General features: G+C 38.1%; 2 non-coding genes across 2 annotated transcripts; both read right to left on the reverse strand.

Annotated features, from left to right (window-relative positions):
- Positions 1 to 301: 301 nt before the first annotated feature.
- LOC148580645 (small nucleolar RNA R71) lies at positions 302 to 408 on the reverse strand. The gene has a single exon (XR_015896543.1). It is a non-coding gene; the product is annotated as a small nucleolar RNA R71 (small nucleolar RNA).
- An 8,566-nt stretch (positions 409 to 8,974) lies between these two features.
- Positions 8,975 to 9,082, reverse strand: LOC148580646 (small nucleolar RNA R71). The gene has a single exon (XR_015894524.1). It is a non-coding gene; the product is annotated as a small nucleolar RNA R71 (small nucleolar RNA).
- Positions 9,083 to 18,604: the final 9,522 nt, after the last annotated feature.

Raw genomic sequence — 18,604 nt, forward strand, 5'->3', positions numbered from 1 at the left:
AATCCATGCTAACAATTTTGAGTTGAAACCTTAACTCATCACACTTGTCCAGAATAATTGTTCATGAGGAGAAGGTGCTCAAGAGGACCCAAACCAACATCTTACTACATTCTTGAGGATCTGTGACACTGTAAAGTCCAATGGTGTACACTCTGACACCTACAAGCTACCTTTGTTCCCTTTCTCACTCAAAGATAAGGCAGCAAAGTAGCTAGAAGCATTTTCCAAGGAGAGCTTAACTACATGGGATGATGTTGTGAACAAGTTTCTAGCAAGATTCTACCCTCCACAGAGAGTTAATAGACTAAGAGCCGAGGTGCAAACTTTCAGACAGCAAGATGATGAAACACTTTATGAGGCCTGGGAGAGGTTCAAAGATTTGACAATGAAATGTCCACCGGATATATTCAATGAGTGGGTACAACTACACATCTTCTATGAAGGGCTATTATATGAGTCAAAGCAATCAATAGATCATTCTTCATGAGGCTCACTCAACAAGAAGAAAATCATTGAAGAAGCCATAGATGTCATAGAGACGATGGCTGAGAATGAGTATTTCTATGCTTCAGATAGAACTCAAAAGAGAGGAGTAATTGAGCTCAATTCCATGGATGCCTTGTTAGCCCAAAACAAAGTGATCATTGCACAACTAACAGCTTTGAACAAGAAGATGGAGAAGAATCAAGTCTCAGCCATTCAAGCCCAACCTCCTTAACAAGAAGGAGATGCACCAGAAAGAGGGAATTGGGGGGTTGTGAATGTAAGAGAGAGCAAGCAATGTAAATGGCAAGAAATTAGAGTACAAAAGGGTAACTTGGCATGCAAGAAAGTAGAAGTCAAAGCAAGTAAAAGCAATGAAGATGGCAATTGAAAGCTAAAAAGGAATCCTGGTGAGAATTGGTTAATTAAGGATTCCTATCATAGTTGTGGACCACAAACATGGTAATTATGTGTAGATTAATCCCAATTAGTCAATCCTACATCGAGAATAAGTCAATTAGGCATAATTAATTTCAATCCACGAGTCCTAATCAACTCACTAATTAACTTAGTGAAAGATTAGCGTTAGTGGAAACCAAATGAATTAACAACCCTCACACAATATGGAATGGACATCCACCACTCAAGTTCACCCAAACCACACAATTTCTCAACAAAGAGTGAGAAAAGCTATGCAAAAATCCAACCAAGCATTTTATCAAACACTTGGTGGGCATGAAAAGAAAGCATGGTAAATGACAAGAAATAATAAATGCTACAACTACCAATTGCAAGGGAAATAAAGATAGCAACTCAATAAAGCAATAAAGAGGCATGAAACATAAAATTGCATTAAATGTAAATTAAAGTAACAAGAGTGAAAATACATAAAAGTGGCAAAAATGGAGAAAGTGACAAGATAAAATAATGAAATTAAGACAATAGAATAAGGAAGGGTAGAAGAAATTAAAGTAAAACAAGAATTAAAAAGGCAAATTACAAGGAAAGTAAACTAAGAACCCTAATTTCTAGAGAGAAAGGGGAGCTTCTCTCTCTAGAAAATGAACTACATGATAAAAATCTACCCTAATTGCTCCCCCTTCAAATGGAGTGAGGCCTTGCTTAATATAGGGAGAATCAGCATCAAAAACTTCAAAACCTGGGTTCTAGAGGCCCAGAAATCGCCCCAGCGATTTCCATTAAATGAGTCACGGGCTGGGACGTGTGCGAATGCATGCACACATGCTGATTTTCCGCTTGTGCGTACGCACAGGTGGTCATGCGTACGCACACATGGTTTTGCGGTTTTTGTGCATATGCACAGGTGGTTGTGCGCACGCACACTCCAATGTGTGCTTCTCCTTTGTTTTCTTCATGTTTTCTCCCTTTGTGCATGCTTTTCCATCACTTCTCCCTTCCATATTAGCCTCGTAATCCTGAAATCACTCATCAACCACATCAAGGCATCGAATGGAATAAAAGTGAAATAAAATTTAGCTATTTTAAGGCCTAAAAAGCATGTTTTCACAATTAAGCACAAATCTAGGGAGAATTACAAAACTATGCTATTTAGAGGAATAAGTGTAGGAAAAGTTGATGAAATCCACCCAAATAGAGCAAATAAATATCATGAAATGTGGATTCATCAGCCATAGACTCAAGCATTACCTAGGAGACTCACTGGATGAGAAGAGAGTGAGCTACAACCACAGCTGAGAATGGAAGAACGTCAAGCTAGTGACGATAAAGAAGCACTAGTTGGGAGGCACCCCAACACTTTATATCCTTTTGATTTATTGCTTTCTTAGAAGTAGTTAAAAATTTGCCAATTTAGGAAGTTTAAGTTTCAGTTTAATATTTGTGTTTCATTGCCTTCTAGAGATAGATTGTAGGTGGTAGATTAGGAAGTTTTAATATCAGTTTTTGGTAGTTAGAAAAGGCTTACATTTTGTTTTCTTTTATTCTGGAAATGCAATTTGATGAATATATGTACTAATGATGAGTAATTGGACTGAGAACTAGCTAAAAAGCTAGGTTTGGTCTGGCCACTAACCCACTTAATCTAGGCTTACAACCAATTGAATGAATTAATTTAAAGAGTAAGCCCATGGATTAAGTTTGGTGTGCCCACCACCACACGAAGATCACCTAGCAAGCCCAATGCCATCCAAGTTAAAAGCATTTAATAAATTGGTGAACACATAAAAGTTGGTTTTAAATGTGTTCTGAAGGAGGTTAGGGGTGAAAGAATGCGAAAGGATGAAAATTAATTCACCCTCATAAACACATTAAAGCCCAATGATGAACCAAATTTATTATGATGCAATAGGATTAAGGTTGGTGTCCTAAAGGACACTCATCAGTTGCTATTTCATTGGTTCACACTATGAGAAATGTAAAGGGTTCTTTGTCATTACTGTTGGGGTTTTCGGTTTTATTTTTAGGAGAGAGAATAGGACCCACATGATTGATATCTCAAAAAGCAAGAATTCAAATTGTACTTGCACTTTGGAACTTAACACTTGCAAGAAGCCAAAAGGGATTAGGGTTGGCGCCTCTTCCCACGCTAGGCGCTACTTCCCAAGTGAGAAAACATTGAAGTGCTTTCACTTCCCACCATCCAGAGTACACTTTCCACCCCTATAAAAAGCCCCTCACTTTCCCACCTCCCTTCACAAAGTAAACCTCAACCTCATACACAAAAGAACCCCCACACTTTCTTCCTCTCTTCCCCTTACCTTTCTTTTCCTTTTCTTTTTCTTTTCTTGATTGGGACAATCAAGTCCTAAGTTTGGTGTTGGAGTAAAACTGTGTTTTGCTTATTCTCTTGCAATATTCCCCAACCTTCTTTAAACCTTCAAGCACCCTTTTCTCACCCCAATGGCACCACCAAGAGCCTCATCATCAAAGAAAAGAAAGGCCAAGGAACCAATTTCTGGATCCTCAAGTTCAAGATTCAATGAGTACAAGTTCCTCTCATCATTCAACCAAAACCAATTTTATGGTTGGGTGAGTGAGAGACAAATTATCCCAGAGGTTGGTTCCCAGCTGGGAAGGAACGAGCACCCTGAGATCAATAGGGGGATAAACAATAGAGGCTGGGCACTCTTGTGCAACACACTAAGGAACGTGGTGGAATGCTTGGTGAGAGAGTTCTATGCCAATGCTGTACCTCAACGTAGGCAAGCCTATGACTATCTCAGCTCTGTGAGGGAAAAGGCCATTGATTATAGCCCCTCCAACATAGAGAGGATGCTAACGGTGAATTGGACAAACTCCACCCGGAGCAACAATATTTTATGAAATCCTCAATGAGATTTGTGTGCTGAATGTGCAATGGATAAACGACAAGGATGAGAGGCCCAATCAGCTGAGAAGAAGGGATTTGAGCCCCCAAGCTAGAGGGTGGCTGGATTTTATGAGAAGGTTTCTAATTCCCACATCCAACACTTCAGAGATAACTAAAGAGAGAGCTGTGCTCATATACAGCATAATGAGAGGAGAAGGGAGCATAGAGCTCAAGGTTGGCATTCCCCAGCATCATCCAAAGGCTGTGTGATGAAGCAGGGGTAGAGAAAATTATTGATAAAGTGCTAGTAGAACAAGAAAAGCCCATAACTGCCAAGAAGATGGCCAAAGTGGTGACTGTCAACCCACTTGAGAGGAGAAGGGAGCATAGAGATCATGCTCATATACCACAAGGGCAGCCACAACAAGAGGAAGAAGTCGAAGAGCAACCACATTTCCTAGCACTCCAACCACCACCAGACCAATAATACCAACAATTTCCTGAAGGATTCAACTGGGAACAACTGCAAGGAGACGTACACCAAATGAAGGAAGACCTACATCATCTGAGAGAAGATGTCAACCAACTCAAGGATAATCAACAAAAGCAATGGGACTAAGTGAATGAGAATATACAACAACTCCAAGGAAGTATGGAACACCTGAAGGAGCAGCAAGACCAAATCAACTGGGGAGAGATGCAAGGCAGCCTAAGAATGATTTTGGAACAACAACTACATCAAATGGGGGGCCTTGCTGAGTTCAAGCATCTTTATGAAGCAAGAACTGTAGCAAGAGGGGAATATGACTGCTACGTACAAATAAAATTGACCTACTTGTGCAATACAGTAGCCAACATGAATCCCAGTTATCCTACCTATATGCAGAAGATGGAGGAACTCAGTGCAAAGCAGGAAGAAATAGCATACCAGCACAAAGAAAATGTGAAATCCTATATGAGAAGGCTAGGATTTTGGAAGCCTAAGGACAAAAAGGCACAAGAGGGATCCTTCAAGAAATATGACTCCTCCCCCTCCAAAAAGAAAGACAAAGGAAAAGGGCCAACGAACTGAAGCTGCTCAAGGTGGTTAAGTCCCATGGTTGACACTCTCTAAATTCTGAATTCTGTTTAAGTTTTCTTTATGTTTTAATTTCTGTTTGAGAATAAATAGTAATGCTAGGATAGTTTATGTTTAAAGCTTTTTTTTATGCCCTGAAGTCTTTTGTGAGTCCTTTGAAGTACAAGAAAGAAAATGCAATGTTAATTTTAAGTCTTTTCAACATCAAAAAAAGAATAGTTTGTCTCCATAAGGGTTGTTGTGAGTTGTGCAAGAACAAGGGGTAAAAGAGACTAAGACCAAGAGAGGCCATTTAAAAACTAAGAGACAAGGTGATGAGCGGATAATTTATACGCTTTTTGGCATTGTTTTTAGTATGTTTTTAGTAGGATCTAGTTACTTTTAGGGATGTATTTATTAGTTTTTATGCTAAATTCACATTTCTGGACTTTACTATGAGTTTGTGTATTTTTCTGTGTTTTCAGGTATTTTCTGGCTGAAATTGAGGGACTTGAGCAAAAATCAGATTCAGAGGTAGAAGAAGGACTGCTGATGCTGTTGGATTCTGACCTCCCTGCACTCAAAGTGGATTTTCTGGAGCTCCAGAACTCAAAATGGCGCGCTTCTAATTGAGTTGGAAAGTAGACATCCAGGGCTTTCCAGCAATATATAATAGTCCATACTTTGGCCGAGTTTAGACGATGCAAAAGGGCGTTGAACGCCAGTTCTACGCTGCAGTCTGGAGTTAAACGCCAGAAACACGTCACAAGCCAGAGTTGAACGCCAGAAACACGTTACAAACTGTCGTTCAACTCCAAGAATGACCTCTCCACGTGTACACTTCAAGCTCAGCCCAAGCACACACCAAATGGGCCCCGAAAGTGGATTTATGCATCAATTACTTACTTCTGTAAACCCTAGTAACTAGTTTAGTATAAATAGGACTTTTTACTATTGTATTTTGATCTTTGGATTATCTTATGATTTTTAGTTCATCTTTTAGATCATATTGATCACGTTTGGGGGCTGGCCATTCGGCCATGCCTGGACCTTATTACTTATGTATTTTCAATGGTAGAGTTTCTGCACTCCATAGATTAAGGTGTGGAGCTCTATTGTTCCTCATGATTTAATGCAAAGTACTACTGTTTCTCTATTCAACTCAACTTATTCCGCTTCTAAGATATTCATTCGCAATTCAATATGAATGTGATGAACGTGACAATCATCATCATTCCCATACGAACGCGTGCCTGACAACCACTTCCGTTCCACCTTAGATTGGATGATTATCTCTTGGATCTCTTAATCAGAATCTTCGTGGTATAAGCTAGATTGATGGCGGCATTCACGAGAATCTGGAAAGTCTAAACCTTGTCTGTGGTATTCCGAGTAGGATTCAGGGATTGAATGACTGTGACGAACTTCAAACTCGCGAGTGCTGGGCGTAGTGACAGACACAAAAGGATAGTAAATCCTATTCCAGTATGATCGAGAACCTCCAGATGATTAGCCATGCAGTGACAGCGCATCGGACCATTTTCACAGAGAGGATGGGATGTAACCATTGACAACGGTGTTGCCCTTACATAAAGTTTGCCATGGAAAGGGGTAAGACTGATTGGATGAAGACAGCGGGAAAGCAGAGATTCAGAGGAACGAAATCATCTCTATACGCTTATCTGAAATTCTCACCAATGAATTACATAAGTATTTCTATCTTTATTTTCTGTTTATTTATTATTACTATTCGAAAACTCCATAACCATTTGATATCCGCCTGACTGAGATTTAAAAGATGACCATAACTTGCTTCATACCAACAATCTCCGTGGGATTGACCCTTACTCACGTAAGGTTTTATTACTTGGATGACCCAGTGCACTTGCTGGTTAGTTGTGTGAAGTTGTGAAGTTATGTTTCGACCATGGTATTGTGCACCAGTTATTGGCGCCATTGCCAGGGAGAGAACGAGCAACAAATTTTACAACCTCAGAGTAACAATTTCACATACCAAGTTTTTGGCGCCGTTGCCGGGGATTGTTCGAGTTTGGACAACTGACGGTTCATCGTGTTGCTCAGATTGGGTAATTTTCTTCTTATTTTATTTTCAAAAAGTTTTCAAAAAATTTTTCAAAAATCTTTCAAAAAATTTCTCATCTGTTTTCGAAAATTATTCTAAATTTTTAAGAATAAATTCTAGTGTTTCATGAAGCATGTTGAAGCCTGGCTGGCTGTAAAGCCAGGTCTAATTCTTTTAGATAGGGGCTTCCAACCATCAGCATAGAGGCAAGTTAATTTGAATATTAGCTGTTGCATGCCTGATTTATATCCTAAAGCTGCCTGGCTATTAAGCCATGTCCAACCCTTTGATTGGAGCTTTGGGCTAATATTGAAAGATTCATGGAATTCTTCTTAAAAATTTTGGAATCCTTATTTTTCTTTTTCACATTAATTTTTGAAAAAAATCCAAAAAAAAAAAAAATTCATAAAATCATAAAAATCAAAAATATTTTGTATTTCTTGTTTGAGTCTTGAGTCAATTTTAAAGTTTGGTGTCAATTGCATTTTTTCTAAAAATTTATGCATTTTTCGAAAATTCATGCATTCATAGTGTTCTTCATGATCTTCAAGTTGTTCTTGGCCAGTCTTCTTGTTTGATCTTCATATTTTCTTGTTTTGTGTCTTTTCTTCTTTTTCATATGCATTCTTGCGTTCATAGTGTCTATACATGAAAAATTTCTAAGTTTGGTGTCTTGCATGTTTTTTTTGCATAAAAAATTTTTCAAAAATATGTTCTTGATATTCATCATGATCTTCAAAGTGTTCTTGGTAACATCTTTACATTCATAGTGTTCTTGCATTCATCATGTGTTTTGATTCATAATTTTCATGTTGTGAGTCATTTTTTATGTTTTTCTCTCTCATCATTAAGAATTCAAAAATCAAAAAAATATCTTTCCTTTTTTCTCTCATAAATTTCGAAAATTTGGATTGACTTTTTCAAAAATTTTTAAAATTCAATTGTTTCTTATGAGTCAAATCAAATTTTCAATTTAAAAATCTTATCTTTTCAAAATCTTTTTCAAAAATCAAATCTTTTTCATTTTTCTTATTTATTTTCGAAAATTATAAAAATATTTTTCAAAAAATTTTTTTTTTATCTTATTTTATCTCATAATTTTCGAAAATATCCTCAACAATTAATGTTTTGATTCAAAAATTTCAAGTTTGTTACTTACTTGTTAAGAAAGATTCAAACTTTAAGTTCTAGAATCATATCTTGTGATTTCTTGTGAATCAAGTCATTAATTGTGATTTTAAAAATAAAATCTTTTTCAAAACTAATTTCAATCATATCTTTTCAAAAATATCTTTTTTTTCATATCTTTTTAATCATATCCTTTTAAAACATATATTTTTCAAAAATTTGATTTTAAAATATCTTTTCTAACTTCTTATCTTCTTACCTTTTCAAAATTGATTTTCAAATTTGTTTCAAGTAACTAATTAACTTTTTGTTTGTTTCTTATCTTTTTCAAAACTACCTAACTAACTATCCCTCTCTAATTTTCGAAAATACTTCCCTCTTTTTCAAAAATTCTTTTTAATTAATTAATTGTTTCAATTTTTAATTTTAATTTTAACTTTTTTCTAATTTTCGAAAATCACTAACCCCTTTTCAAATTTTTATTTTCGAAAATCCTCTTTCTCTCTCATCTCCTTTTATTTATTTATTCATCTACTAACACTTCATCTCACCCAAATTTGAACCCCCTCTTCCTCTTGGTGACTTCACTGCACCTAATTGCAATTTACATGGAAGAAGCATCTCAATTCCTACCATTGGAGCAAACAACTTTGAGCTTAAACCTTAATTAGTTTCTTTGATGCAACAAAACTGCAAGTTTCATGGACTTCCATCTGAAGATCCCTTTCAGTTCTTAACTGAATTCTTGCAGATATGTGACACTGTTAAGACTAATGGAGTAGATCCTGAATTCTACAGGCTCATACTTTTCCCGTTTGCTGTGAGAGACAGAGCTAGAATATGGTTGGACTCTCAACCTAAGGATAGCCTGAACTCTTGGGATAAGCTGGTCAAGGCTTTCTTAGCCAAGTTCTTTCCTCCTCAAAAGCTGAGTAAGCTTAGAGTGGATGTTCAAACCTTCAGACAGAAAGAAGGTAAATCCCTCTATGAAGCTTGGGAGAGATACAAGGAACTGACCAAAAAGTGTCCTTCTGACATGCTTTCAGAATGGACCATCCTGGATATATTCTATGATGGTCTGTCTGAATTAGCTAAGATGGCATTGGATACTTCTACAGGTGGATCCATTCACCTAAAGAAAGCGCCTGCAGAAGCTCAAGAACTCATTAACATGGTTGCTAATAACCAGTTCATGTACACTTCTGAGAGAAATCCTGTGAGTAATGGGACACCTCAGAAGAAGGGAGTTCTTGAAATTGATACTCTGAATGCCATATTGGCTCACAATAAAATATTGACTCAGCAAGTCAATATGATTTCTCAGAGTCTGAATGGAATGCAAGCTGCATCCAACAGTACTCAAAAGGCATTTGCTGAAGAAGAGGCTTATGATCCTGAGAACCCTGCAATAGCAGAGGTGAATTACATGGGTGAACCATATGGAAACACCTATAATCCCTCATGGAGAAATCATCCAAATCTCTCATGGAAGGATCAACAAAAGCCTCAACAAGGCTTTAATAATGGTGGAAGAAATAGGTTTAGCAATTGCTAGCCTTTTCCATCATCCACTCAGCAACAGACAGAGCACTCTGAACAAAATACCTCTAATTTAGCAAACTTAGTCTCTGATCTATCTAAGGCCACTATGAGTTTCATGAATGAAACAAGGTCCTCCATTAGAAATTTGGAAGCACAAGTGGGCCAGCTGAGTAAAAGGATCACTGAAATCCCTCCTAGTACTTTCCCAAGCAATGCAGAAGAAAATCCAAAAGGAGAGTGCAAGGCCATTGAATTGACCATCATGGCCGAACCCACAAGAGAGGAGAAGGATGTGAATCCCACGGAGGAAGACCTTCTGGGACATCCAATGATCAATAAGGAGTTTCTGTCTGAGGAACCAAAGGACTCTAAGGCTCATCTAGAGACCATAGAGATTCTGTTAAACCTCCTTATGCCATTCATGAGTTCTGATGAGTATTCTTCTTCTGAAGAAAATGAGGATGTCACTGAAGAACAAGTTGCCAAGTTCATTGGTGCAATCATGAAGCTGAATGCCAATTTATTTGGTAAAGAGACTTGGGGAGATGAACCTCCCCTGTTCACCAATGAACTAAATTCATTGGATCAACTGAGATTGCCTCAGAAGAAACAGGATCCTAAAAATTTTCTAATACCTTGTACCATAGGCACCATAACTGTTGAGAAGGCTCTATGTGACCTGGGGTCAGGAATAAACCTCATGCCACTCTCTGTAATGGAGAAATTGGGAATCGTTGAGGTACAAGGTGCTAAAATCTCATTAGAGATGGCAGACAATTCCAGAAAACAGGCTTATGGACAAATAGAGGACATGTTAGTAACGGTTGAAGGCCTTTACATCCCTGCTGATTTCATAATCCTAGATACTAGGAAGGATGAGGATGAATCCATCATCCTTGGAAGACCCTTCCTAGACACAGCAAGAGCTGTGATTGATGTTGACAGAGGTGAACTAGTCCTTCAAATGAATAAGGACTCCCTTGTGTTTAAAACACAAGGTCATCCTTCTGTAAACATGGAAAAGAGGCACAGTAAGCTTCTCTCAAAACAGAGTCAACTAGAGCCCCCACAGGCAAACTCTAAGTTTGGTGTTGTGGAGTCTCAACAATGCTCTGAACATATGTGAGGCTCCATGAGAGCCCACTGTCAAGCTATTGACATTAAAGAAGCGCTTGTTGGGAGGCAACCCAATTTTTATTTAATTATATTTTTATTAGTTATATGTCTTCATAGGTTCATGATCATGTGGAGTCACAAAAACAACTAAAAAAATTGAAAAAAAATCAAAAACAGCATTAAAAATAGCACACCCTGGAGGAGGAGTTCACTGGCGTCCAAACGCCAGTAAGGAGCATCTGGCTGGCGTTCAACGCCAGAACAGAGCATGGAGTTGGCGCTGAACGCCAGAAACAAGCATGAAGCTGGCGTTCAACGCCAGAAATATGCTGCATCTGGGCGTTGAACGCCCAGAACAAGCATCAGTTCGGCGTTTAAACGCCAGAATTGCATGCAAAGGCATTTTACATGCCTAATTGGTGCAGGGATGTAAATCCTTGACACCTCAAGATCTGTGAACCTCACAGGATCATCTCAGGATCTGTGGATCCCACAGGATCCCCACCTTCCCTCCTCATAATCCTAGTTTCTTCCATATCTTCTTCTTCATCTATTCTTTCTTTTCCTGCTCGAGGGCGAGCAACATTCTAAGTTTGGTGTGGTAAAAGCATCGCTTATTTTGCTTTTCCATAACCATTGATGGCACCCAAGGCCAGAGAAACCTCAAAAAAATAAAAAAGAGAGAAGAGAAAAGGGAAGACAAAAGCTTCCACCTCCAAGTCATGGGAGATGGAGAGATTCATCTAAAGGATCTATAGCTCAGTGGTAGAACATTTGACTGCAAATCAAGAGATCCCTGAGATACCTCAAGGGATACATTTTCCCCCACATAATTATTGGGAGCAACTAAGGATAGGAGCACCAAAATCACTAAGGATCAAGCAACAGAGACAGGAAAGAGACATAGAAGAGCTCAAGGACATCATTGGTTCCTCAAGGAGAAAATGCCACCATCACTAAGGTGGACTCATTCCTTGTTCTTAAACTTTCTGTTTTTTGTTTTCTTATGTTAAATGTTTATCTATGTTTGTGTCTTTATTACATGATCATTAATGTCTAAGTGTCTATGCCTTAAAGTAGTGAATATGAATCCATCACCTCTCTTAAATGAAAACTGTTTTAATTCAAAAGAACAAGAAGTACATGAGTTTCGAATTTATCCTTGAACTTAGTTTAATTATATTGATGTGGTGACAATGCTTCTTGTTTTCTGAATGAATGCCTGAACAGTGCATATGTCTTTTGAAGTTGTTGTTCATGAATGTTAAATATGTTGGCTCTTGAAAGAATGATGATAAGGAGACATGTTATTTGTTAATCTGAAAAATCATAAAAAATGATTCTTGAAGCAAGAAAAAGCAGTGAATACAAAAGCTTGCAAAAAAAAATAGAAAAAAATAGCGAAAAAAAAAAGAGAAAAAGCAAGCAGAAAAAGCCAAAAGCTCTTAAAACCAAAAGGCAAAAGCAAAAAGCCAATAACCCTTAAAACCAAAAGGCAAGGGTAAATAAAAAGGATCCCAAGGCTTTGAGCATCAGTGGATAGGAGGGCCTAAAGGAATAAAATCCTGGCCTAAGCGGCTAAACCAAGTTGTCCCTAACCATGTGCTTGTGGCGTTTAGGTGTCAAGTGAAAACATGAGACTGAGCGGTTAAAGTCAAGGTCCAAAGCAAAAGAAGAGTGTGCTTAAGAACCCTGGACACCTCTAATTGGGGACTTTAGCAAAGCTGAGTCACAATCTGAAAAGGTTCAAGACTCATGAAGTGCTTAGGGCCACGGCCAAGACTCATGAAGTAGCTGTGTTCAAGAATCAACATACTGAACTAGGAAAATCAATAACACTATCTGAACTCTGAGTTCCTATAGATGCCAATCATTCTGAACCTCAATGGATAAAGTGAGATGCCAAAACTATTCAAGAGGCAAAAAGCTACAAGTCCCGCTCATCTGATTGGGGCTATGTTTCATTGATATTTCGGAATTTATAGTATATTCTCTTCTTTCTATCCTATTTGATTTTCAGTTGCTTGGGGACAAGCAACAATTTAAGTTTGGTGTTGTGATGAGCGGATAATTTATACGCTTTTTGGCATTGTTTTTAGTATGTTTTTAGTAGGATCTAGTTAATTTTAGGGATATTTTTATTAGTTTTTATGTTAAATTCACATTTCTGGACTTTACTATGAGTTTGTGTGTTTTTCTATGATTTCAGGTATTTTCTGGCTGAAATTGAGGGACTTGAGCAAAAATCAGATTCAGAGGTAGAAGAAGGACTGCTGATGTTGTTGGATTCTGACCTCCCTGCACTCAAAGTGGATTTTTTGAAGCTACAAAACTCAAAATGGCACGCTTCCAATTGCGTTGGAAATTAAACATCCAGGGCTTTCCAGAAATATATATAATAGTCCATACTTTGGCCGAGTTTAGATGATGCAAAAGGGCGTTGAACGCCAGTTCTACGCTGCAGTCTGGAGTTAAACGCCAGAAACACGTCACAAGCCAGAGTTGAACGCCAGAAACACGTTACAAACTGGCGTTCAACTCCAAGAATGACCTCTCCACGTGTAAACTTCAAGCTCAGCCCAAGCACACACCAAGTGGGCCCCGGAAGTGGATTTATGCATCAATTACTTACTTCTGTAAACCCTAATAACTAGTTTAGTATAAATAGGACTTTTTACTATTGTATTTATATCTTCAGATCATCTTATGATTTTTAGTTCATCTTTTAGATCATATTGATCATGTTTGGGGGCTGGCCATTCGGCCATGCCTGGACCTTATTACTTATGTATTTTCAACAGTAGAGTTTCTGCACTCCATAGATTAAGGTGTGGAGCTCTGCTGTTCCTCATGATTTAATGCAAAGTACTACTGTTTCTCTATTCAACTCAACTTATTCCACTTCTAAGATATTCATTTGCAATTCAATATGAATGTGATGAACGTGACAATCATCATCATTCCCATACGAACGCGTGCCTGACAACCACTTCCGTTCCACTTTAGATTGGATGATTATCTCTTGGATCTCTAAATCAGAATCTTCGTGGTATAAGCTAGATTGATGGCGGCATTCATGAGAATCCGGAAAGTCTAAACCTTGTCTGTGGTATTCCGAGTAGGATTTAGGGATTGAATGACTGTGACAAACTTCAAACTCGCGAGTGCTGGGCGTAGTGACAGACGCAAAAGGATAGTAAATCCTATTCCAGTATGATCGAGAACCTCCAGATGATTAGCCATGCAGTGACAGCGAATCGGACCATTTTCACAGAGAGGATGGGATGTAAGCATTGACAACGGTGTTGCCCTTACATAAAGTTTGCCATGGAAAGGGGTAAGACTGATTGGATGAAGACAGCGGGAAAGCAGAGATTCAGAGGAACGAAATCATCTCTATACGCTTATCTGAAATTCTCACCAATGAATTACATAAGTATTTATATCTTTATTTTCTGTTTATTTATTATTACTATTCGAAAACTCCATAACCATTTGATATCCGCCTAACTGAGATTTACAAGATGACCATAGCTTGCTTCATACTAACAATCTCCGTGGGATCGACCCTTACTCACGTAAGGTTTTATTACTTGGACGACCCAGTGCACTTGCTGGTTAGTTGTGAAGTTATGTTTGGACCATGGTATTGTGCACCAGTTATTGGCGTCATTGCCAGGGAGAGAACGAGCAACAAATTTTACAACCTCAGAGTAACAATTTCGCATACCACAAGGAACTAAGTGTAGAACCTTAAATGAACTAAAAAGAAAATGAGACATGAAAGGCAACTAGGCTTAGAAGGTATGACAAGTAGAGGTTAAGGGGTGTTCCTTGAATATCTATAGAACCAAGAAGTTGTAAGCAATAAAGACCCAAGGCTCTGAGCATCAACTACTAGAATAGAAGTAAACATTAAAAAGCTCAAAAGAGTTGGAAACTCTAGTAGATGCTTGTGGTTAAGATGTGTCAAGAAGAGACCTGGGCAAGTAAATTCCTAGGGGTGCTTCAACACCTAGTACCCTAAAACCAACTGGTTTAGGAGTGCTAATTGAAAGCCTAACTAAAAGGTTATCTTGAGACAAAACACTTAGAGTCATGGTCAATAAATAGAAAAGAAAGAACAACCAAAAGAAAATGAAATAACTCTTACTACTTCAAGGTGACAATCAATAAAAATGACCCCTGAAGCTTATACTTGAAAGAACCCTCAAGGATGTAGGAGTTCTTTGTGGCATTGAAACAAAAATATTCATGCATGAGTTAAACACTTAGTCCTATCCTTACTCAATTTTGCATCCCTTCAAGGTCAAAGTCTCAATTTATAAAAGGACTACTCACATTGATTTGCTTGGGACAAGCAAAGCTTAAGTTTGGTGTTGTGATGACTTGCATCATCTACCCTTTTTTCTTGTCTAAAAAGGACTATAAAAGAGCATAATCTCATTTGATCATTGCAATTCAGGAATTAATTGATGAATATTATAGTACATTGCTTTGAAATGGGGTTGTGCTGAATTTCAGGTGGAAAAGAGCATCAGAAAGGAAAGAAAAACAACAAAACAAGTTGGGCGTGTGAAACTGGCGTGTCACTTGGAACAAACGCCACAAAATTGTATGGGCGTGGCATGCCAGGAGCTGGGCGTGGCACACTAGTATTGAAGTCCAGAGGGGAATCTCAAGCAATTATATGGGCATGGCATGCCAGGAACTAGGCGTGGCATGCCAGTGTAGTTTTCCAGAGAGAAATAATCAAGGCCACTAAAGGGGCGTGGCATGCCAGGCTGGGCATGGCATGCCTAACCCCTCACATACTATGGGCATGCTACTTGAGCCATGGGCGTGGCACGCCAGTTCATCACTCCATAAGGGATCATCTCCTGGGCGTGCCACTTGGTATCGAAGGCGTGGCACGCCAGCTTCAAAATGACACTTGGGCGTGCCACTTGATGAGCTAGGCGTGGCACGCCAAGCCTAAAAAAGCCACAAATGAATGGGCGTGTGATGGGTGGAATTTAGATTTCCACACAAAACTCACCGACAAGTGTACCGGGTCGTATTAAATAGTAATTACTCACAAGAGTGAGGTTGATCGCACAGGGATTGATGGATTGAGCAGTTTTAGTTAGGTGGTTAGTTTAGTTAAGCAAACAGTTGTTAAATTGAGTGAATTATGATCAACAGAAGCTAAATTGCATAAAAATTAAAAGGGAGAGGAGAAATTGACAGAAAAGTAAAGTCCAGAAGAGTAAATTGCATGAAACTTAAAGTGCAAGAAAGTAAAAGAGCTTAAACTTAAAATGCAAGTAATATAAATGACGGAAACTTAGATTGAAAGAAATGTAAATAGTTGAAGCTTAATGTGCAAGAAATCTAAATTACTGAATCTAAATTGCTGGAAGAGTAAAGGGATTTGGGGGCTGGGATTTAGAATTGAACAAGAAAAGACAAGCTAAAGTAAATCAGAAAGCTGTGAAATAAGAAATGCAGTTTAGTTACCAAGAAGAAATGTAAAATTACTTGAAGAAACAAAACAAAAAGAAACTTAGCTCAATTGTGAAATTCTAAAAGAGAAATTAAAGATCGAAGAAGAGCAATGAGATTAGGAAACAGATCTAGATCTCAATTACTCCTTTGATCAAACAGAAAAGAAATTTCAAAAGAAATAAAAAGGAAGACAGTAAATGAAACTTAAATCCAATTCTCCAATTCCCTAAACAGAAAAGTAGATATTGCAGATGAAGAGAATGAAAACAGAAAAATAAACTCAGATCCAATTCTTAGAATAATTGAGAAAAGAGGGAAAATATGATTCTCAAACTTAGAATCAATGAAGCTCTTCAATCTCAACTCAAATTCCAAGAACAGATAGCAGAAGTTGTAGAAGAAAATGAAAATGCAGAAAGAAGAACTCAGATTCAAATTCCAATTCCCAAATGCAAAACAGTTGACAATTTAAAGTGAGCTAAAGGCAAAACTAAAAGTGAGCAAAAGGTTTAAAAAAAAAAGGTCCTCTACAAATCAAATTAACTCCTATTTATACACTTTCTATTTTTTTGGTTTTCAAAATTTGGAGTGGGCTTTTCAGGTTGGTGAAGAAGTGGATCCAAGATGGCATTTGATTGAAAATGGTCCATTGGTGCACTTGTTTGAAAATGGGTTAGGAGGCTAGCTCCAGTGGAGCGCTCAGTGAGGAAAGGTAACGTAGCGCTCCCTTGCTTAGTGTGCCTCCCTTCGAGCCAAGCATGTTTCACTTTGTGCCAATATATAGCGCTCAGTTGGAAATTTCCAACATAGCACCCCTTGCTTCCATGGTTCCCTCTTCGAACCCTGCTGGCTTCCTTTTGCTAGCAATTTCCTTGTAGTAGCGCTCAATGAGAACCTTTGAACGTAGCGCTCCTTTGTGTGCATGGTTCCCCTTTTGAACCTTGGCTGCCCTATTTTAGGAGTGTCGCGCCTTGTTTTTCTTTAAATGGGCCACGAAAATGATGAAAGAGTTAACGTAGCGCTCCTTTGATTTGAGCGCTGGCCTTGCTAGTTGAGTTTCCTTGTAGCGCTCAGTTGGGACACTCAACGTGGCGCCCTTGCTTTTCTTGCTTGATGTGCCTTGGTGCTCCCAACTAGCGTTCGCTCTTTGAACGCTACGCTCACTTTTTGAGTGCTGGCCCTTGCTCCTTTGGCTGAGCGCCACGCTTCAATATTATAGGCCACGCTTTGATAAGGCACGCTTTCATGGTTCTTTCTTTTCTTCACCATTTCTTCACCTACAAGCAACCAAACAAACATATCAAAGTATCACCAAATTCACAGGGTTTCTAAATCATTCATAAATTAAACTAATTCTAGCTTAAACCTTATGATTTTATGTTAATTAAATAATGGTTGATTAATTTAACATAACCATGAAAATCCACTCCAAATCACTTACTTATAATGTAAGAAAGTGCATAAAACCTAATGAAACAGGTGAAAAATACTTGAAAAGCTAGCATAAGATGACTTGTCATCACAACACCAAACTTAAATCTTGCTTGTCCCCAAGAAAGCACTAAACATAAGAAGAAATGAAATGAAATAGAGAAGCATACATGTCCTTATTTAGCAGATAATTGAACTTGGTTCATGGGGTTTTATGCAGACAAATGTATCTCAATTATTCTTAGCTATTTGATATGGAATGTCTCTTTGATGGTTCACTAGAGTTGCTGCTATAATGCCTTGCTTTTTGATTGATCCCTGTTAGCTTTTTCTTTCTTTTTTTTGCTTAGAAAGCTTATTTATTAATGAAAGCTTGGTGGCAAGTGTTGCAGCAGCCTTTTGGCTCAATTTTTGCTCAACACTTCTTCACCACAGACACTTGGCTCATAATTTCTTCCTAGGAACATTGATGCCTAGTATCTCTTTGGATTACTAAATGCTTTGTAACTAGGTTGCTCTTAATAATGGACTTTTGGTTGGCAATCTATTGATTAGCATGCAAAAATTGTGTGTAGGCGTTTGAACTTAGTTTGGTGTGTGAACACCAAACTTAGTTTCTTGCCAATGTTTTTTATACAACAAGCCAACCATATATGAAACCTTGTGCCTTTGCTGAAGGTCAGAAAACTAAAACTAGAAAACAGACAGTGGCTAAGTAGTTTCTCTGATTGCTTGGAGCTAGCAATTATTTATGCAGAATGTGAGAATGTGTTTTCAAGTGAGATTTTTGGTGGAACACCAAACTTAGCATCCTTCATTCTCCCTTAAATTGATTTGGTGTGCAACACCAAACTTAGCTCCTTGCAATACAGATAAAGCCACTTGACCTTTTTATTGAAATAGTTAGGAAAAGAAAACTACCTCTGGTTGGGTTGCCTCCTAACAAGCACTCTTTTAATGTCACTAGCTTGACATTCCTCATTCTTGC

This window comes from Arachis ipaensis, chromosome B10 (assembly GCF_059453495.1).
Source record: "Arachis ipaensis isolate K30076 ecotype BB chromosome B10, ASM5945349v1, whole genome shotgun sequence".
NCBI lineage: Eukaryota > Viridiplantae > Streptophyta > Magnoliopsida > Fabales > Fabaceae > Arachis > Arachis ipaensis.